Source organism: Lepidochelys kempii, chromosome 12 (genome assembly GCF_965140285.1).
Source record: "Lepidochelys kempii isolate rLepKem1 chromosome 12, rLepKem1.hap1, whole genome shotgun sequence".
Taxonomy (NCBI): Eukaryota; Metazoa; Chordata; order Testudines; family Cheloniidae; genus Lepidochelys; species Lepidochelys kempii.
In genome coordinates, this window is record NC_136391.1 from 5,079,300 (window position 1) to 5,102,028 (window position 22,729).

Genomic DNA, 22,729 nt, shown 5'->3' on the forward strand with positions numbered 1-22,729 from the left:
TACAAGTGCGATTAATCAGTTGTAGCTAAGACAACTAAACTTCCAACTCCAAATCTCTCAAACAATTTAGATTTTTATGCCAAGTTCATGGAGGACGGGTCCATCATTGGCTATTAGCCAAGATGGTCAGGGATGCAAGCCCATGCTCTGGGTGCCACTAAGCCTCAAACTGCCAGATGCTGGGACTGGACAACAGGGGATGGATCACTTGATAACTGCCATGTTCTGTTCATTCCCTCTGAAGTACCTGGCATTGGCCACTGTTGGAAGACAGAATACTGGGCTAGATAGACCATTGGGCTGACCACATATGGCTGTTCTTATGAATTGAAACAGTGGCACTGTGTAAAGCCCGTCAGTGCATTGAAAACACTCAGATGTATATTACTATATTGGTGCTAAAAGAAAAGGAGTACTTGTGGCACCTTAGAGACTAACAAATTTATTTGAGCATAAGCTTTCGTGAGCTACAGATCACTTCATCGGACGCATTCAGTGGAAAATACAGTGGGCTATTGGTGCTATCACAGTGGCTAGCTAAGACTGCAGCAGGGCTATGTGATACTTCAACCTTGAAAAGACTGAGGTGGGAACTCCCTCATGCGCCTAACGTTTTATCTGAGGGATTTCTAAACTGCAATTATTTTGTTCGTTCATCCCTCACCATGACCTAACTATGGAAGCACAATGCCTGGGCAATGACTTTCCTTTTGAAAATATATGGAACTCCTCTCAATTTGAACACCACTTTGTTTTTTGACATCTAGAGCTAGGTGACAGCTGCAATAGGCTGCTTGAAACTACCTGTGAAAAGCCATTAATCGCATCTACGGCTGCGTTCTGCAATACTGAGGTGGAAAAGATTCATTAAGCAATCTTTCTAGTCTGTTCCCCTGCAACTGCGGAGTTGTTCCCTACAGTCTAGCATGGTAGCTCAGAAAGTCATTGGTCATTTTAACTTACTGAATTTAACGACTGTACAGCACCTAGAGTCCTGGATAGGCACTGTGACAGGGTCGGACCAGATGGCTATAGGAGAGTAATAGAAGGCAGATATATTAGCCCCAGGTTAAGCAGGTCCCTTTTCCCAGGGTAAGGTAACAGAGAAGGTTTCAGAACAATCAGGAACCTTCTGGAGACAATTAAGACAGGCTGATTAGAACACCTGCAGCCAATCAAGAAGCTGCTAGAATCAATTAAGGCAGGCTAATCAGGGCACCTGGGTTTTAAAAAGGAGCTCACTTCAGTTTGTGGTGTGTGTGTGAGGAGCTGGGAGCAAGAGGCACTAGGAGCTGAGAGTGAGAACAAGGACTGTCGGAGGACTGAGGTGTACAAGCACTATCAGACACCAGGAGAAAGGTCCTATGGTGAGGATAAAGAAGGAGCAGGCGGACATGGGGAAGTAGCCCAGGGAGTTGTAGCTGTCGCACAGCTGTTCCAGGAAGCACTCTAGACAACTGCATTCCACAGGGCCCTGGGCTGGAACCTGGAGAAGGGGGCGGGCCCGGGTTCCCCCCAAATCCTCCCAACTCCTCGTCAGACACAGGAGTCGTTGATCTGGACTGTGAATTCAGAAAAACGGCCAAGCTGAGGGCTGCCATGAAGCTCCAAGGCAAGCAAATCTGCCAATAAGCACAAGACCCACCAAGGTAGAGCAGGAACTTTGTCACAGCACATAAACATGAACAAACACTTTATGTATTTTATCACACAGTAGCATGGCCACTGGAAGGCTGTCCACAACAACTGGAAAAGCCTACATGCCAAAAATTGCACTGGCTGCATATTATACTACAACTGTGCTTCAAGATGTTACTTTTAGTGAGGCCTCAGTCTAGGCCTAGCATACCTAAAGGACCATCCACTACCCTCCTTCCCACTAGATTATGAGAAATCAGGAGGAGCTAATACCTAACTGACCTAAAGTAGGTCTTGAGGACCTTGGGCTTCGGAATGTTTTCCATCAATGTATCCACGTATCCCAAAGTGCATGAGTGGCATCCTTCCACATAAGGATGGAAGAGTTGTTCCCATTTTCAAAGTCACTGGCTTATGATGGTGTTTATTAGAAGTGAAATGTATGTGTATTAAGTAGCCCAAATTGACTCAGGTTTTTTTCAGTTAGACACGCAGACCTTCAAGTAGGAGAACCCCAAAAATTTAAGATAATTTTTAAGAACTCAGTGTCACCCCAGATATATAAGCTCCCTAACACGTCCATGGCAAGCAGTTATATTCTTTTCTCAGATCTACATGCATACTTATGTCCATGATTACATCATCCATGAAGCTGCTGCAAATACACATTAACATTTTTTAAAGTGTTCTTAATTTTCACATGCAGTGTAAGCTAGCTATTTTTTTTAAAAAAACACAGCGTATATGAACCCATGTAGACAATAGTTGTGCATACACATTTTTACATATGGAATTGCATGTGGATTTCTAAGAGTCTGGTTTAGATTTACTCTCCCCTCCTATCCTCTTGCACGTTAGAAGGTGCCTAGAATAGTCCTTCATTGAACTGAGATTCTTCAGCCACAGCCCATAAGCTATATATTTGTTCACTCTCTCCTCCCTGAAATTCAAGTTTTAAAAAGTCAACAGAAAGAAAGCCCTGTAGGTTTCCACTCCAATAGAAACACTGGGGTCTTGTATACAAGGGAAGTTAAGCTGAATTAACTAGAGGTCTGAATTCAAAGTGCATTTGTTAAACACATTAAATCCCTGTGTGGACACTTTCACTGAGAAGTGAAGAGGCTTTGGTTTGCTTTAGCTTAATTCAATTCCAAAATGAAGTACTTTTAAATTCACATTTAGGGTGTGTCTTCACTAGCAACACTAAAGCGCTGTCGTGGCAGTGCTCTAACATGGCTGTGTAGTCGTGGCACCAGAGCTGGGAAAAAATCACCATCAAGAGGGGAGTAGCTCCCAGCGCTGGTGCATTCTCTACGCTACCACTTTACAATGCTGAAACTTGCAGCGTTCAGGGGGGTGCTTTTTTTCACACCCCTGAGTGAGAAAGTTGCAGCTCTCTAAAGTGGCAGTGTAGACAAGGCCTTAGGCCTTGTCTACACTTGCAAGTTACAGTGCATTAAATCTCCCAGGGCACCCTAACTCCTGAGGTGTCCACACTGGCAAGGCACGTAGAGCACCCAGACTCATAGAATATTAGGATTGGAAGGGACCTCAGGAGGTCGACTAGTCCAACCCCCTGCTCAAAGCAGGACCAATCCCCAACTAAATCATCCCAGTCAGGACTTTGTCAAGCCTGACCTTAAAAACTTCTAAGGAAGGGGATTCCACCACTTCCCTAGGTAACGCATTCCAGTGTTTCACCACCCTCCTAGGGAAATAGCGTTTCCTAATATCCAACCTAAACCTCCCCCACTGCAACTTGAGACCATTATTCCTTGTTCTGTCATCTGCTACCACTGAGAACAGTCTAGAGCCATCCTCTTTGGAACCACCTCTCACGTAGTTGAAAGCAGCTATCAAATCCCCCCTCATTCTTCTCTTCCGTAGACTAAACATCCCCAGTTCCCTCAGCCTCTCCTCATAAGTCATGTGTTCCAGTCCCCTAATCATTTTTGTTGCCCTCCGCTGGACTCTTTCCAATTTTTTCACATCCTTCTTGTAGTGTGGGGCCCAAAACTGGACACAGTACTCCAGATGAGGCCTCAACAGTGTCAAATAGAGGGGAACGATCACGTCCCTCGATCTGCTGGCAATGCCCCTACGTATACATCCCAAAATGCCATTGGCCTTCTTGGCAACAAGGGCACACTGTTGACTCAGATCCGGCTTCTCGTCCACCATCACCCCTAGGTCCTTTTCTGCAGAACTGCTGCCGAGCCATTCGGTCCCTAGTCTGTAGCGGTGCATGGGATTCTTCCGTCCTAAGTGCAGGACTCTGCACTTGTCCTTGCTGAACCTCACCAGATTTCTTTTGGCCCAATCCTCCAATTTGTCTAGGTCCCTCTGTATCCTATCCCTACCCTCCAGCGTATCTACCTCTCCTCTCAGTTTAGTGTCATCTGCAAACTTGCTGAGGACTCTGCGGCTGGAGCGCCCCGGTAATCCACCTCCACGGGAAGCATAAAGCTTGCTTCTCCCAGGCTGGAGCACTGCAGCACCAGTGCAGACGCCCTGGTCTATTTATGCGCTCTGATCGGCCTCCAGAAGTGTCCCACAATGCCTGTTCTAGACACTCTGGTCATCACTTTGAACTCTACTGCCCTGCCCTCAGGTGACCAACCATCGACCCGCCCTTTCAATTCTCTGGGAATTTTGAAATTTCCCTTCCTGTTTGCTCAGCCAGGCGTGGAGTGCTCTCAGCGAATCTTTCCAGGTGACCATGCCTTCACGTGCCAGGCGAGCCCCAGTATGGAGCAATGGCGAGTTGCTGGACCTCATCAGTGTTTGGGGGGAAGGAAGCTGTCCAGTCCCAGCTGCGCTCCAGCCGTAGGAATTACGATACCTTCGGGCAGATATCAAGGGACATGATGGAAAGGGGCCATGACCGGGATGCGCTGCAGTGTAGGGTTAAAGCGAAGGAGCTGCGGAATGCCTACAGCAAAGCCCGCAAGGCAAACAGCCGCTCCGGTGCTGCCCCCGCGACCTGCCATTTCTACAAAGAGCTGGATGTAATACTTGGGGGCGACCCCACCTCCACCGTATCAGCACAGAGTTCAACAAGGCACGAGGAGGAAAAATGGGAGAGAGGTCTCATGCAGAAGCTGGGCAATCTGCTTCTGCAGGTTCCTTAGCAGAGCCACTGTGGTCCATGTCCCAGTAAGGCTAACATGTCCGTGCCACTGTGCCGCAAGGGGCGAGGGGGGACCATTGCTGCACACAGGCAAGCGGCATAATGGCCAGGGTGGAAACTGCATTGTAGTAGAAGACCCTCCCTTGCTTCCTAGGTCACCCTCAGCAGCGAGATAGCTTCCAGGATGAACTCATCCTGTGGAAAATGTGGGGACAGTGTTCAATATAGGGGCCCCCTGCAGCTGTTGGCTCTCCCCAAGGCACAGAAACCCAGAGGACAGTACGGCTGTGAAACAATCATTCCCCCTTGCCCCTGTGCTTACCATTGTGGGGCTCCTGTGAGTTCTGTGCGCTCGTTTTGGGACCAGCACTTTCTGCTATTGTGTACACTGTACTTGTCTTTAAGTACAGCCGAATAATTGCTCTGTCTAGTGTGAACAATGCTGCCTCTGTTAAGTGTTGCGTTTTGGCTTTACAGATGCAATCTCGAGATCCCAGCTGTCCTTGTTATCAACTGCCGAAAGACTACAAAGAATCAGAACACGTACGCAAAGAACCAAAGAGGACCTGCTGCATGACTTCAAACAGTACAGGAGTGGCAGGAGACTGACAGGAGGGTCCGCCAGCCGAATGCGGATCGCCGGCACCAAAGCACGGGGTGGCTCATAAGCATTATGGAGCGCCAAGCGGACTCGATACAGGTGCTCATAGCACTGCAGACGGAGCAGATCCGCACCCCCCCCCCCCGCAGCCCTTGTCCCAAAACTTTCCAGTGTGCCCCCATGTCACCGCCAACCCACTTCCCCCAACATCCAGTTTATCACCACCACCAGCTGTCTCCACTACCTGTAGCTTCACCACCCAGCCCTGCAAACTACGACCCTGACCCCTGCGTTCAACCCCCATCACCATGTATTTTAGCCAGCCTGAAGTGCAGCACTAGTGCTGCACGGCACTCCAGACAGGAAGGTTGGATATGATAACAGGACATAAGCAAATCTGATTGTCCTGTTCCTCACCCCGCCCCCTTCCCTGCTCCCACACAGCACAGATGTGTCATGCCCTTTCCGTTACTCCAGCAGTCCTGGGGTTTTTTCAATAAATGAATTTTTTGGCTTTGAAAACATTCTTTATTGCATTCAGTAAAAGATACTGTAGCCCAGGAAAACAACAGGCACTGCAAGTCAGTGCATCATACGTAGCAAAGACTGATCCCTACTATCATTGGAACCACTGCACTTCACTCCCGTGCAGGGCACCAAACATTACTGGTGGCTTTCAGCAACAAATTGTTCCCTCAAGGCATCCCTAATCCTTGCAGCCCTGTGCTGGGCCCCTCTAATACCCCTGCTCTCTGGCTGTTCAAATTCAGCCTCCAGGTATTGAACCTCCGTGGTCCAAGCATGAGTGAAGCTTTGACCCCTTCCCTTCACAAATGTTATGGAGGGTACAGCACGCGGCTATAACTGTGGGGATGTGGTCATCAGCCGTGTCCAATTTCCCATACAGACAGCGCCAGTGGCCCTTTAAACAGCCAAAAGCACATTCAACAGTCATTCTGCACCGACTCAGCCTGTTGTTGAACCGCTCCTTGCTGCTGTCAAGACTCCCGGTGTAGGGTTTCATGAGCCACAGCATTAAAGGGTGAGCGGGGTCTCTAAGGATCACAATGGGCATTTGGACTTCCCCGACAGTGATCTTCTGGTCTGGGAAGAAAGTCCCAGCTTGCAGCTTCCTGAACAGGTCTGTGTTCCAAAAGATGCGTGTGTCATGCACCTTTCCAGACCGCCTGCATTGATGTCCATGAAACACCCACGGTGATCCACAAGCGCCTGGAGAACCGTAGAGAAACACCCCGTCTGATTTATGTACTTGGTGGCTAGGAGGTCTGGTGCCCAAATTGGAATATGCATCTCAAGTGGGGTGGTTACCCACTCCGGCCCTGACAGGGCTGAGGCCAGCCCCGGGAGAGGGCTGAGCCTGTGGGGAAAAGCCCAGCCAGATTAAGGGAGCAGCTGCAGCTGTGGCCAGCTCAATCAGGCCCAGCTGGCCCCTATAAGAGGCTGTGAGCCAGGGGCCCAGTCAGTCTCCTTCTGCCTGTAGAGGGAGAAGGGCCTGGCTGCAAGATGCTGAACAGGACACCTAGATTGGAACAGGGCTGGGGAAGGGCCAGAGGGGCTGTGAGCTCAGGCTGCAGGCCTGACTACAGGCTGAACAGGTGCAGGGTTGCAAAGGGGCAGCCCATGGGTGGGCGGAGGCAGCAGGTCCAAAACCCCCTTGCCTGTGATGAGTGGCGTATACACTGCAGTCTGCCCCCGATACAAGGGGCTAAGTGGGACTGGCAGTAGCCCAGACGGTGGCGAGGTGGGGGTTCGAGGGTGGGGGTTCCCCTGGGTGGGGAGACCCAGAACCTGAGAGTGTGGGGTACTGCCGAGGGTGCAGCACCGCAGAGAAAGGGGCCCCGGATCCTGGGAGGGACACGGGGGCCGGCGGTAAGGTGGATCACTGGCCTGCAGTGGTCGCTCTGGTGGCTGGACGAGCTAATTCCCGACTACGACCAGCAGGAGGCGCTGCAGGGGTGAGTCTGAACCTTTATAGCATCCCATCTATCACCCCTCTTCAGTTAGGGAAACCCATTTGTGGAAAGCCAGCCACAATGTCATGCACACTGCCCAGAGTCATGGTTCTTCTGAGCAGGATGCGATTAATGGCCCTGCAAACTTGCATCAACATGATTCCAACGGTCGACTTTCCCACTCCAAACTGGTTAGCGACCGATCGGTAGTTGTCTGGAGTTGCCGGCTTCCAGACTGCAATAGCCACCTGCTTCTCCACCGACAGCGCAGCTCTCAATCTTGTGTCCCTGAGCCGCAAGGTGGGGGCGAAATCAGCACACAGTCCCATGAAAGTGGCTTTTCTCATCCGAAAATTCTGCAGCCACTTATCGTCATGCAAGTCTGGGATGACGAAGCGATCCCACCACTCAGTGCTTGTTTCCTGAGCCCAAAAGCGGTGTTCCACTGTGGTGAGCATGTCTGTGAATGCCACAAGCAATCTCGTGCCATATGCGTTATGCGAGTCAACATCATCGTCGGAGCCCTCGCTGTCAGTTTGTAGCTTAAGGAGTAACTCGACGGCAATTCGTGACATGCTGGCGTGACCCATCAGCATATTCCTCACAAGTTTAGAATCCATTCCCGCAGACCGAAAGGGAAGGCAGCGTGCACAGTACAAAAAACATTGAAAGATGTTGCCAAATGTGGACGGAAGCTCAGGGATAGCTGGGATGCGAAGCAATGCATGATGGGGCATTGGGACAGGACCCAGAATGCCCCGCATTCCACCACCTCCTTCCCACAAGCCATAGCGCCAGAATGGGAAGAGGTGCTCTGTGGGATAGCTGCCCATAATGCACCGCTGCAGGTGCCGCCAATGTGGCCACGCCACTGCATTTGCAGCTGACAGCGTGAACACACTGAGCGCTTTCCCTGCTGCGGTCTCAGAGGGCTGGTTTAACTCCAAGTACTCTACATCTGCAAGCGTAGCCATGCCCTTAGTTGATTCAGCTTAATTTTCTGTATAGACAAGCCCTAGGAAAGTGCCGATGTTTAATAAATGAAAGTGACTACTAGGAAGTTACAGAAAAGCAATGAAACATACCAACTTAAGCATGGATTCACCAAGGGAAGGTCATGCCTGACTAATCTAATCACCTTCTATGATGAGATTACTGGTTCTGTGGATGAAGGGAAAGCAGTGGATGTATTGTTTCTTGACTTTAGCAAAGCTTTTGACACGGTCTCCCACAGTATTCTTGTCAGCAAGTTAAGGAAGTATGGGCTGGATGAATGCACTATAAGGTGGGGAGAAAGTTGGCTAGATTGTCGGGCTCAACGGGTAGTGATCAATGGCTCCATGTCTAGTTGGCAGCCGGTGTCAAGTGGAGTGCCCCAGGGGTCGGTCCTGGGGCCGGTTTTGTTCAATATCTTCATAAATGATCTGGAGGATGGTGTGGATTGCACTCTCAGCAAATTTGCGGATGATTCTACCACTCCTCCCAGTTTAGTTACGCTGGAGGGCAGGGATAGGATACAGAGGGACCTAGACAAACTGGAGGATTGGGCCAAAAGAAATCTGATGAGGTTCAACAAGGATAAGTGCAGGGTCCTGCACTTAGGACGGAAGAAACCAATGCACCGCTACAGACTAGGGACCGAAAGGCTTGGCAGCAGTTCTGCAGAAAAGGACCTAGGGGTTTCAGTGGACGAGAAGCTGGATATGAGTCAACAGTGTGCCCTTGTTGCCAAGAAGGCCAATGGCATTTTGGGATGTATAAGTAGGGGCATAACCAGCAGATCGAAGGACGTGATCGTCCCCCTCTATTCGACACTGGTGAGGCCTCATCTGGAGTACTGTGTCCAGTTTTGGGCCCCACACTACAAGAAGGATGGGGATAATATGGAAAGAGTCCAGCAAAGGGCAACAAAAATGATTAGGGGTCTGGAACACATGACTTATGAGGAGAGGCTGATGGAACTGGGATTGTTTAGTCTGCAGAAGAGAAGAATGAGGGGGGATTTGATAGCTGCTTTCAACTACCAGAGAGGATGGTTCTAGACTATTCTCAGTGGTAGAAGAGGACAGGACAAGGAGTAATGGTCTCAAGATGCAGTGCGGGAGGTTTAGGTTGGATATTAGGGAAAACTTTTTCACTAGGAGGGTGGTGAAACACTGGAATGCATTGCCGAGGGAGGTGGTGGAATCTCCTTCCTTAGAAGTTTTTAAGGTCAGGCTTGACAAAGCCCTGGCTGGGATGATTTAATTGGGGATTGGTCCTGCTTTTGAGCAGGGGGTTGGACTAGATGACCTCCTGAGGTCCCTTCCAACCCTGATATTCTATGATTAAGGGTGAGAGCCAAAAGGTCAGAAAAATAAAAATCAGATCCTTTTACAGAAACAATCCCTTTAAATACAACTTGTCAAAAGCAAAGGTTGCCTACAGGCTTCTGGCAAGTTGCTAGTGTGGCCATAGAACAGAGGTACTCAGCCCACTCAAAGAGCCTCAGGCAGAGGAAACAAGATGCTGCCCACCCCACTTTTGCTAGACCCCATCCCCAGTGCCACTGGCTTCAGGTGCTTCCAAATACAACAAATGGTGCTACAGAATAGTGGCACTGCAACTCAGAGAAAGAGGATTTTATCTGAGTGATGCATTTGGATTTTAGTCACAATTTAACCATGCTTAGCCTGAATAGCAGCTGATCACTAAAGGTATTAAGGAAATAACCACCTGTGTTACGTAAATAAATGGCAGCCAGACAGCTCATTCTGCAGGGAAAGTTGAGGGCTCAGGCCTAGTTACATGCAGAGAGGTTTGAACCTTCAAGGAAGCTGATTAGTTTAGCACTGATGACGTGGTCAGTGCAGCACAATATGTGAATGAAAGAGCCCCCGCCCCAAAAAACTGCCAATCTCAACTTCTTCTGGTAGGGTATTGGCACATTGTTTACGGACACTGTCACAAAGCTGACAACCATTTCTGGAGAGTGAACTTGCACACTACCACCAAGTGACGGAGTTAGTGGTAGAAGCAGCTAATGCAGAGGTGGGCAAACTACAGCCCGCGGGACCATCCCTTGAGCTCCTGGCTGGGGAGGCTAGCCCCCGGCACCTCCCCTGCTGTCCCCCTTCCCCCACAGCCACAACGCCACGTGGCTGGCTCCGGCTGGGCTGTGAGCACCTGCTGCTCTGAGCTGCATGGTAAGGGGGTGGTGGTTGGATGAGGGGCAGGAAGTCCGGGGGGGGGCAGTTAGGGGACAAGGAGCAGTTGGATGGGGTGGAGGTTCTTTGGAGGGGGGGGGCGGTCAGGGAGCAGGGGGCGGTTGGATAAGAGTGGAAGTCCCAGGGGGCCTGTCAGAGTGCAGGGGTGTGGATAGGGGGTGGGGGAGTAGGCAGGGCACAGGGGGGTTAGATAGGGCGTGGGGGCAGTCAGGGGACAAGGAGCGGGGGGTTGGAAACTCTGAGGGTGGCAGTCGGGTGGGGGAAGAGGAAGGGGGCAGATAGGGGGCAGGGGCCAGGCTGTTTGGGGAGACACAGCCTTTCCTACCCGGCCCTCCAGTTTCACACCCAGATGTGGCCCTTGAGCCAAAAAGTTTGCCCACCCCTGAGCTAATGGAATGGTCCATACCAATTCTTTTATTCCAAGTGCACAGCTGCACTGGCAGTCTCAGCCTGGCTCCTCAGAGTAGTTGACAGGCTTCCCAATAGGTTAACACACTTTCCCCCCCAAGAAAACAGAGCAGTACAAATACACTTCCCTTCTAATAAAATGTCAGTGATTACCTGAATTAGCCCTCTGTCCTTTATGGCTCTCCAAACTGAATGAGTGCTAACAGCCTCCACCCTTGTCTGGACTCCATAGTAAAAGTTGTTTAAGCAGCATCTCAGGGAGCCCTGCAAACTCCAGTTAATTCTCAGGTTTAAGCTGGGGCCCAGAAAAGAACAGTTACTCGCCCTGCAGTTAGGGCTTGTCTACACTTGAAATGCAACAGCAGCACAACTGCATCACCACAGTGCTTCAGTGTAGACCCTACCTATACTGACAGGAGGGGTTCTCCTTTTGGCATGGTTAATCCACCTCCCTACGAGATGGTAGCTATATTGATGGAAGAATTCTTCTGCCAACCTAGCGCTGTCTACACTGGGGATTAGGTGGATTTATCTACATGCCAAGGGGTGGGGCTTTTTCATAACCCTGAGTGACGTGGCTAGGTTGACTAACATTTTAGCGTAGACCTGGCCTCATTGTGGTTCTGCTGAGGTGTTGTCAGTGTGGATCCCACTGTAGGTGCACATATGCCTCACGTATGGGAGACTGGACTTTTTAATAGATGTGTCTGTCAGGGCAGCCCAAGCCTGTGCCCCCTCATGCTCCTATGTGAGGGCATCAAGAGCAGAGCAGCTGCAATTCAAAGCCCAAGGTAGCTGGGGACTCTGAAAAGCAGGGATGGAGGGCAGGCTGTAGGATCCACATTCAGTACATCTTGAACCACAGTTACCATAGGGTAAGAAACCATTCTCTTTTCTTTGAGTACATGTCAGTGTGGACCCTGCTGTAGAGAACTGGCAAGCAGTATCCTCCCGGGACGGTGGGAATGAGGACTTTCAGCTGCATGAGCTGAACAGTCATTGTAGTACTGCTTTCCTGAACTTGACATCTGACTTTGCAGCTAAATCTAGGCATGTGTTTCACAAAATTCAGTGGGACACTCCGGGTTGCCACCTTAAAGATCCTATACTGGCACGCTCCTGAAAATGTTGCTTGTGTTCTGGGAGAGTGAGCAGGGATGTTTGGTGGGACTGTCCACCAGCCAGCTGGTAACAGTGAGACACACTGTGTTATCTATTTCCATATCCTTTGTGATGAGATCACCTCTGATCTAAAGGTTGGCAAACTGCGGCCCGCGGGACCATCCTGCCTGGCCCCTGAGCTCCTAGCCGGGGAGACTAGTCCCCGGCCGCTCCTGCATCACCACGCAAGCAGCACGGCTTGTGCCCGCCCACCTCCCAGGCTTTCCAATAAGCCTGTCCTGCTGCCGGCATGGTAAGGGGGTGGGGGGAGTTGGGTAAGGGGGAGGAGGTCCCGGGTGACAGTAGGAGGACACCGGGGGGTGGGGCGCGGTTGGATGGGGCAGAGGTTCGGGGGGGGGGGGTCAGGAGACAGGGAGTGGGGGGGTTGGATAGGGGGTGGGGTCCCAGGGGGGCAGTTAGGGGTGGAGGTCCCAGGAAGGGGTGGTCAGGGGACAAGAAGCCGGGGGTGGGGTCCAGGAGGGCTTAGGGGTGGGGGTGTGGATGGGGTCGGGGCAGTAAGGGGACTGGGAGAGGTTGGATGGGTCAGGGGTTCTGAGAGGGGCAGTCAGGGGGCGGGAAGTGGAAGGGGGTGGATAGGGGACGGGGGAGCCAGGCTGTTTGCGGAGCCACAGCCTTCCCTACCCGGCCCTCCGTACCATTTCGCAACCCCAATGTGGCCCTTGGGCCAAAATGTTTGCCCACCCCTGCTTTAGATGCACGGCTATGGTGAGAAATAGAGAGGGCAACAGCCTGAATGGTTTGATCCTGTCAATATAATGAAGTCCTGAATACATCTAGAGCAGAGGTGGGTCACATCCGGCCCATGGGACCAGCCTGCCCGGCCCTGGAGGCTAGCCCCCGGCCCCTCCCCTGCGGTGTTCCCCCGCAGCTTCACCTCGCCGCTCCGCCACTGCTCTGGACCGCTGCTCCTGCTGGGCAGCACGCCAGTGTGGCTGCGAGCTCTTGCCGCTCTGAGCTGCATGGTAAGGGGGCAGGGAGCAGGGCGGTTGGATAAGGGGCAGGGCGTTCTGGGGGCAGTTAGGGGACAAGGAGCAGGAGACAGTTGGATGGGACGGGGCAGTCAGGGGACGGGGGGATTGGATAGGGGGTGGGGTCACAGGGGGCGGGGGTGTGGATAGGGGTCGGGGCAGTCAGGGGACATGGAGCAGGGGGAGGTTGGATGGCACCGAGGTTCGGGGGGTGGGGAGGGGTCAGGGGATGGGGAATAGGGGGGTTGGATAGGCATGGGAGTCCTGGGGAGCCTGTCAGGGGGGCGGGGTGTGGATAGGGGGTGGGGCGGTTGGGGCAGAGGGTCTTGGGAAGGGGCTGTGAGGGACAAGAAGCAGGGAGGGTTAGATGGGTCAGAGGTTCTGAGGGGGGCAGTCGGGGGCAGGAAGTGGGAGGGAGTGGATAGGGGGCGGGGGCAAGGCTGTTTGGGGAGACACAGCCTTCCCTACCCGGCCCTCCATACAGTTTCACAACCCCAATGTGGCCCACGGGCCAAAAAGTTTGCCCACCCCTGATCTAGCGGGTGCAATGTTTCTCTCAGTGCCGAGTGTGGCCTCAGGAAGCTGACAGGCAGATTGATTGGGTGGTTCAGATGAAGTTCTGAAACTACTTTAGGAATGAGCTTTGGTTGTACCACCTTGTCCCTATGGAATATTGTACGGGGAGTTTGGCCGCAAGTGCCTGAAGCTCACACTCTGTTGGCTGAAGTGCCAGCCACGAGGAAGGCAACACTGCAGAGTGAGGTGGCGTATGGAGCAGACTGACAGAGGTTTGAACGGAGGCTCCTTGAGCCTCAGGAGGACTGTATTGAGGTCTCAGGCAGGAGTTGATTCTCTGAATGGTGGATAACCTGTTATAACCCTTTGAGAAACTTTGATACCCTGGGGTAAGAAGAGTCTGAGCATAACGGTACAGGTGGATGGCAAGCTGGGATCACTGTAAGATGGGCCTTGAAATAGAGCTGAACAACAGGCTGGTCTACTTTAAGTGTAATACGTAGTTGATGATCTTCAGAGTGGGTTCACCCATGTTGGGCTGTCCATAAAGAACCTCTTTCATTTGGGGAGTGACACAGCCTGAGGTGCCATCATCGAGGCAGCTGAAACAGGTACTGGGGCTGTTGGTACCAGGGTGGTCAATAGCGAGGTCTTGTGCGCCAGGAACTTCACTAACGTTAAGGTGGTCAGTGTCAATACTGTCTGTGCCAACTCTGTGGGCATCCTCTTCACCTTCTTACCACTGCCTGATCCTGGAGTGTGATGTGTACTCAAAGGAGTGAGGGCACATGTTGGTTTATATGCGACCTCACACTGGTTAGAAACCAGAGGTGACAGTTACAAGTGACTCACACAGATTGCTCAAGCAGAGTTAGCTTGAGACAAGCGTTCCTGGACCTGCAGGTCCTGGAGAGAAAGGACTTGCCCTAGAACATGTATTGGGATATAGTTCTCCCTTAGGGAGAGAGGCATTAGCCGTGTCTATCCATGCTGAGGATAAGCCTGTCACAGGTCAGGAAGGGTTTAAACTCTAGGGTCTGGATTCTGCCATGAGGGGTGGAGGTTGGCACAAAGCGTACAGGGGGAAGTGAATGGATTTTTCTTTTCAGGAATGTCCTTTAGATTGAAGTGTGAAGATAAGATTCCTTCACTAAGCTAGCTGAAAGACTCAATTTAGGGTCTCTGAAAAGAGACACAGATTGGATGCCTGCTGGGGTCTGTCTCAAACAGTATGAGGGAACCAATGGATGGTCACAACCACACTCTCTCTAGGGAGCATGAGACAGCACAAGGTGCATGCCCTTGACACTTGCTGCTATTCAAACAAAATCCCATCTTGTGTGCATGAGCATCTAGCGTGGGGCCCACACTGACATACTCTAAGCACTTTATACGCCCCTAAGGTAAGAGAAAGTGCAATAAGATTTGATTAAGTTTCTGCTGTTCACAACTCCTAGGCTTCCTCTGGCACAGGACATCAAAAATACAGGGGTTTAAATGTCTTCCCACACGTTTTTACAGAAGCCTGCAGAACATAAGCTTTCATTTTAAAGGGTGGAGTTTCTAGCCCTTCTGGCTTCAAACAGATTCAACAATGTTGCGATTTATCCTGGTGAGCCTGCAGTGAAAAACAATAGTACTAAGGGTCACCTCAACTTCCCCTGCCAGCTTTAATTCAGGGGAAGGTGTTTGCTACTCCAAACATAGAATCACAGAACTAGAAGGGACCTCGAGAGGGACCTGAATTCATGGCAGGACTAAGTATTATCTAGACCAGTGCTACTCAAAGTGGTGGTCCGTGGACTGGTGCCGGTCTGTGAGCCATCGGCTGCCAGTCTACGCGCCCATTAGAAAAAAAATTGCCAGTCCCCCACATCAGATAGCTTAAGCACTGATCTAGACCATCCCTGACAGATGTTTGTCCATCCTGCTCTTAAAAATCTCCAGTGATGGAGGTTCCACAACCTAGGCAATTTATTCCAGTACTTAACCACCCTGACAGTTAGGAAGTTTTTCCTAATGTCCAACCTAAACCTCCCTTGCTGCAATTTAAGTCCATTGCTTCTTGTCCTGTCCTCAGAGGTTAAGAAAAACAATATTTCCTCTCTCCTCCTTGTAAAAACCTTTTATATACGTGAAAACTGTTATGTCCCCTCTCAGTCTTCTCTTTTCCAGACTAAACAAACCCAATGTTTTCCATCTTCCTTAATAGGTCATGTTTTCTAGACCTTTAATCATTTTTGTTGCTCTTCTCTGGACTTTCTTCAATTTGTCCACATCGTTCCTGAAATGTGGTGTCCAGAACTGGACACAATACTCCAGTTGAGGCCTAATCAGCGCATAGTAGAGCGAAAGAATTACTTCTCGTGTCTTGCTTACAACACTCCTGCTAATACATCCCAGAACAATGTTCGCTTTTTTTGCGACAGCGTTACACTGTTGATTTATATTTAGCTTGTGGTCCACTATGACTCCCAGATCCCTTTCCGCAGAACTCCTTCCTAGGCAGTCATTTCCCATTTTTTATGTGTGCAATTGATTGTTCCTTCCTAAACAGTACCGACATTCCTCCAGTCATACCTATTTCACTGCTGACCAGAGTACCCAAAGAGATCCTGCCACCTAATGAATTTCCCTACCTCGGTTGGACATACCCATGTCCTACCAGGTCATTCACTGGAAAGGGCATCCAAAGAACAAGGTTGCATCGGCTTCTATAAGATGAAATACTTGGGTATCCTGCTTAACAGAGACTTGCAAGTCAGATTAATATATGTCCACTAATAGCCAAAAATTAATTTAACCTAGTTACAGGGAGCAAACTGCAGCTCTGTGGGGCAACACACAAATTAAACTGTAGCTGTGCTATATATTAATTATGAATTCAGTGTTTATTCACTGCCTCCGAGAGAACGAACGAACGAACATCATGCAATCATTCCCGTGGGATGGTAAAAAGCCAAGATCAGCAATAGCATAACAGGCACTTCACAACGCTGGATGATTATGGTTCCATTATTTCACTACATATTACCTACTGCCTGGCTTGGCATGAATGACAGCAAAGAATAATACAGAGGAAAGGACACAGGGCTGGCTCATGAATTCCAAATGTTGTCAATTACAAAGTCCTCACAGACACATAATAACCCTGTATTGCAGAACAGATATATTTGGCTTAAATGCCCTGGGGTTACTACACAGGTTGGGCAAATATTAAACAAGGAAGAGAGACAGTTCTTCCAAATGGAACTCATTTAAGGCAGGGGCAGAAGTTAGGTGTATTAAAAAAAAAAATAGATGTGCACATTTCAACATCCTCCCCTGCTCTAAGCAAGTTGAAGAGAGAGAGCTCCGACTGCGAGAGCTCCTTGGAGAAGGGACAGTCCTCAAGTGCTTAGAAAGCTCCTAGCACATAGCAAGTGCTCTCACAGATTAACAGCAATAACGTACTTCAACATCAATGTCAGTATTTTAAGTATTACTGATCAGGTGACAACAGTAGCTATGCCCAAGCCCCATCTACACACGGGTACCACCACTGCTATCTCTGTTGGAGCTGTACCAGTGCATATTATGGCTACAAAGTCTGGTAGGGTATAGGCTGGAATAGCATCTGCTCCCAAACCACCACCAGTCTAAACATTTCCATAATAGTGCTGTGACTACATAAGATTATTCACCCAGTACACTGGGTAGTGTTTTGTTTATTATTAATCAGAGCCCTAACTGGGTATATTTTCTATTGGGTATTTTTTTTTGTAAGAATGAGTACATTCCATTGTTGATGCCCATTTAGAGTATGAGGATGGACTGCAGTATGAGATGTAATGGACAGAGAAAGGGAAGTGCACCTAGAACCAAGAGTTTATTTTACAGAGGAAACCAAAATGAAAGTTGAGTTAAGCAGATATTTGTCCTGAAGTGCCCTGGGTGGGGAGAGAACACTGAACACCAAAAGAAGTCTGATCTTTTACAAAGTTTATTGAATTCCTGAACACCCAATTCTGTAGCATCCCAAATACTGGGTTAATTGCAACCACTCATTGACTACTAAGGATTTTGTAGAAGTCTGTCATATTCAAAAACGCGGTCTTGCTTCAGCAGGCAGATGGCAGACTTCAAATCCACCCACAGTGGGTGTCTACGCACAGGGAAAGTGGCATCGTACACTGAACTAGCACAATACAGTGGCTAAACTAGAATGATTACAGGAGCATTAAGAAACCTGGGAAGGTTTCATACAAGACAGAAGCAGCTCAATTGGGGCTAATTAAGTCGGTGCCCCAATTACATTGGGGAAGATCTTAAGCAGCCACTCCTTTGTTGCCTTTCCTACTATTCACTCATCTTTCTCATCAAACTCTTGTCACTGCAACACTGAAGGGCAAGCAAGTGTGGCGTAAGAACACATTGCTACTGAGGTACATCAGTGATGTGCTATAGAAGCCCTAGAGATTTTAATCACTTACATAAAAATCCAGGCACTGGTCACACAACACAGTTCAAGTTTATTTTTAAAAAAAGAAGCACTTGTGGCACCTTAGAGATTAACCAATTTATTTGAGCATAAGCTTTCGTGAGCTACAGCTCACTTCATCGAATGCTGTAGCTCACGAAAGCTTATGCTCAAATAAATTGGTTAGTCTCTAAGGTGCCACAAGTCCTCCTTTTCTTTTTGCGAATACAGACTAACACGGCTGCTACTCTGAAACCTTTATTTTTAAATGTAGCCTTAACTGGGGACTTATTTCATTCATAAGAAAACCAAGCTATTGCCTTCCCAGACTCACTTACAGAAGGGATCTAGATTTAACTTTCTGTAAAATCTTAGTCAGAAACCTTTTAAAATCATTCCAGTTTTAATATGTTCCCAGCTTTTATACTGGGGGGGGGTGGGGAGGGAGCAGTGATTCTAGGACAATATATTAAAACTTCAACGCTTCACTCTGCCAAATGTAGAGCTATTGGTAACATCTCCAAGTAAAGGCTATTGACTGAATAGTTATGCTTTCTGCCATAACTTTTCATTTATGGCAAGGTATTTGATAGGGTAGCGTTTTATTACAATGTAGCCAATACAGAGTGCAAGGCCATTTCTAGGATTTACAGGGCCCAAGATGTGATGGCAGGGCAGAGACCCCCTGTAATGCAGCCCCCTGCCATGGCCTCTCCCTCAACCCTAGGGACTGCCCCGAATGATCCCTGCAGCCCCTTCGCTTGTCACTGAAGAGCTCACCTCCCCCTTTTCTGCCCCAAAGGATCTTAACTCTTTGCTTCTAGTTTAAGTGAAAGAAGTGGCTTGAACAACTGTTATTTGACTATTCAAAAGATATTAAAACCATACTGATATATGCAAGATCAAGAAAATACATAACAGATATATCTATTCCTAGACAAAAGCTGAGTTAAAGTTGTGAGCTTGTAGTTTTACAAAAACCAAGTATTAGGAGGCCAAGACATTCGAAGCTAAGATTAAGTCTAGATGTTTGACAGTATGAAAACTCATCACAACACAGACAGCGTAAATAAGTGGTTCTCAATCAGAGGTCCATGGCCCCCTGGGGGGCCATGAGCAGATTTCAGGGGGTCCTCCAAGCAGGGCCAGGGTTAGACTTCCTTGGGCCTGGGGCAAAAAGCCAAAGCCCCACCGCATGGGGCTGAAGCCTGGGGCCCTGAAGCCAAAGCTTCGTCAATTTACCTTTGCAGGGGCCCCTGTCATATGTGGCCTCAGGCAACTGCCCTGCCTGCTACCCCCTAATGCCAGCCCTGGCTTTTACATGCAGAAAACCACCCACACACAGGGCCGTGGAGTTTTTATGTTGAAGGACCTCAAAGAAAAAGGTTGAGAACCCCTGGCATAAATGGCCACATAATTATCCTTTTTGCTTCAACTGTCACATAACTGAGGGCTGATTCCTCTTCCTCCTCCTCCATGTATTAATTCCACCAGATGGGGTCCACCCTATGAGTCCTCTCCTACTAAAGTGCTCTATTCAATGCCAGAGCCTCTATCACTCCACATGCTTACTAACACGTCTTCCTTTAAGACATCCGACCACTTCTTCTTGGGTTAGCCTCTGTCTTTTTCCTTCAGTCTCGATCTCTTGGACTCTTACCCTCATAGTTGCCAGGAGTGTGCTTTACATGACCAAACCATCTGAGCCTGTGCTCCCTTATTTTTTCATTTATGTATGTGGAGCATGTTTCTAACACACATATTCCTCATATGGTCTTTCTTGCTTAAACTACTCCTCCATCTGAACATTCGCATTTCTGTGGAACCAATCATTTGTTCATGTTTCTTCTTTATTGCCCGCCCAGTACCGTACATTAAAACTAGATGAACCATCACTTCATCGACTTCCTTTTTAATCTTACTGGTATCTTATCGAATGACTTACCTCTTTCCATTTGGAGCCAGGCATTTATTTTCCTAGCTCTCATTTCATCCTCTGTTTCCCCAGATTCTGGAATCCAGATACCTGAACCTTTGTTTTCAGTACTCTCTACTCATCTAGTTTCAAGGATATTTCTTCAGTGTTCATATTATTGAAATTACATACCATCTATTCTTTTTTCCTCTGCCTATGTTTCTCCAACACATCTCTCCATTTATCAATATCCATTTCTAGGTGAGCTTTCTCCTCACTGCATAGAATGATATAATCTGCAGACAATATACACCAAGATGTCTCCCTCTATATGTTCCTTGTGGGGTATGCAGGACAAGAACAAACAAGAAAGGACTCAATGCTGATCCCTGATGAACTCCAACCTTTACCGACAGTTTGTCTGTTTCACCATTAGCAGTTCTGACTATTGACTTTGCACTCACATAAATGGCTTGAGCACAGAAGACATTCTAGTACCATTTTCTTTACACAACTGTGCTCCAGATTCTAAATTCTAATAAAAGTTTAAGCTTCTAGGCCTTATAGTTGCAAAGATAATAGATAAAATAAACTAAATATAACCAATACAAATCTGCTTGAGTTTGCACACAACCTGAAACACCACATCTAAGATGTGCAAACTGCCTCTTTTCATCTCTACGGATATTAACCCTGCAGCCTAAGGCCTGGTATACAATACGCGGTTATATCGGAATTAGCCGAGTTAACTCAAAATAAAACTGATTCCGTCCACACGACCAAACCAGTTTTTTCGATTTAAAGGGCTCTTTACTCAGATTTCTGTACTCCACCTCGGCAAGTAGAGTAGCGCTAAAAATGAGATCGCAGTTCCGGGTTACAGGTACAGTGAACGCAATACGACTATATTGGCCTCCGGGAGCTATCCCAGAATGCTCCCTTGTGACCGCTCTGGACAACATTCTGAAGTCCAATGCACTATCCAGGCAGGCAGTAAAAGCCCTGGGAACTTTTGAATTTTCTGTTTGGTCACCATTAGCACAGATGACGCCATCAGCACAGTACACCAGCACAGGCGACCACGCACAGTCCACCATCACAGGCGACCGTGCAGTCCCGGATTCGCAGACGAGCTCCAGCATGGTCCGAATGGGAGGTACTGGATCTCATTGCATGTTGGGGAGACGAATCTGTTACGGCAGAACAATGTTCCAAAAAAAAGAAACACAAATACGTACGCTAAAGTCTCCAGGGCCATGACGGAAAGTGGCTACTCCAGGGACACAGAACAGTGTCGTACAAAAATCAAGGACCTCAGGCAAGCGTACCAAAAAGCCAGGGAGGCAAACGGGCACTCTGGGTCACAGCCCCACACATGCCGCTTCTACGGTGAGCTGCATGCAATTATGGGGGGTGACGACACCACTACCCCACCACTGTCCGTGGACACCTGCAAGGGGGGAATAGCACAGAGCGAGGAGGATGAGTTTTTGGAGGACAAAGAGGAGGACGACAGTGCACAGGTGGCAAGTGGGGAATCTGTTTTCCCCCCTAGCCAGGAACTATTCTTAACGCTGGAGCCAATAGCCTCCCCCCACTCCCAGACCATGCTCCCGGACCATGACTCTGGAGAAGGCAGTTCTGGTGAGTGAGAGCTTGATCGGAGCCACGCGGTGGGGGGAAACCCAGCCATGCTGGGCTGTTCGCATTTAGTTTAAAGGGCTCATCCCTGCTCAGAGCCTCATCGGAGCCCCACAGTGGGTGGGTGTGTGTGGGGGGTGGAGGTTGTTGTGTGAAGCTATCATCCCAGAGAGCCCGCAGGCTGCCTGCAAGCTGAATTCTGTTGCCTGACTTAGTGTGATGGCTTACTCACACCAAAGTGACAGGCACTTCAGTATAAGAGGCAAAATGAGACCTTGTACAGAAAGAGCACATGCTGTGTACTATGAATTGCCTGTTTCACTGAGAAACTGTGTCCCCTTTGTTCTCTAAAATGCATCTTTTAAAATACTACCCTCTCTTTTTCTCCTCCCGCAGCAGGTGCAAATGTTTCAATGCGGCCCCTATCTACTCCGTCCCAGAGGCTGGTCCAGATTAGAAGGCGGAAAAAACAAACTCGGGATGACATATTTGCCGAGCTCATGCAGTCCTCCCGCACTGATAGGGCTCAGTTGTATGCGTGGAGGCGAACAATTGCGGAGTCGCGTAAAGCGTTACATGAATACGAAGAGAGGAGGGACGTGCACAATGAGAGTAGGCAGGATGCTATGGTCAAGCTCATGGGGGAGCAAACTGACATGCTCCGCTGTATGGTGGATCTAATGCGGGAAAGGCAACAAGACCACAGACTGCCGCTGCAGCCCCTGAATAACCGCTCTCCCTCCTCCCCAAGTTTCATAGCCTCCTCACCCAGGCGCCCAAGAACACGGGGGGGGGGGAGGGGACGACACACACACGACAGGGAAAGGCTACGGGGACCCACACAGTCAACCCCAGAGGATTGCACAAGCAGCAGAAAGCTGGCATATCCTAAATTTTGATTTGGTTTCTGGACTTGGCCTTCCCTCCTCCTCCACCCCCCAACCCAATACTCCCCCTCCCCCATCTAGCTTCTGATTTCTCTCAATGTTTTGTGCAACAAATAATAAAGAACAGTTTTTAAACAATTGTGACTTTATTTCCTTTCACACACACATATACATATACATATACATATATATATATATATATATA

At 49.1% G+C, this 22,729-nt stretch overlaps 1 protein-coding gene across 2 annotated transcripts in view; it reads right to left on the minus strand.

The window, feature by feature from the left end:
* Window positions 1–22,729, minus strand: part of RANBP10 (RAN binding protein 10) — a 162,796-nt gene that overhangs the window by 116,582 nt on the left and 23,485 nt on the right. The window lies entirely within an intron of this gene.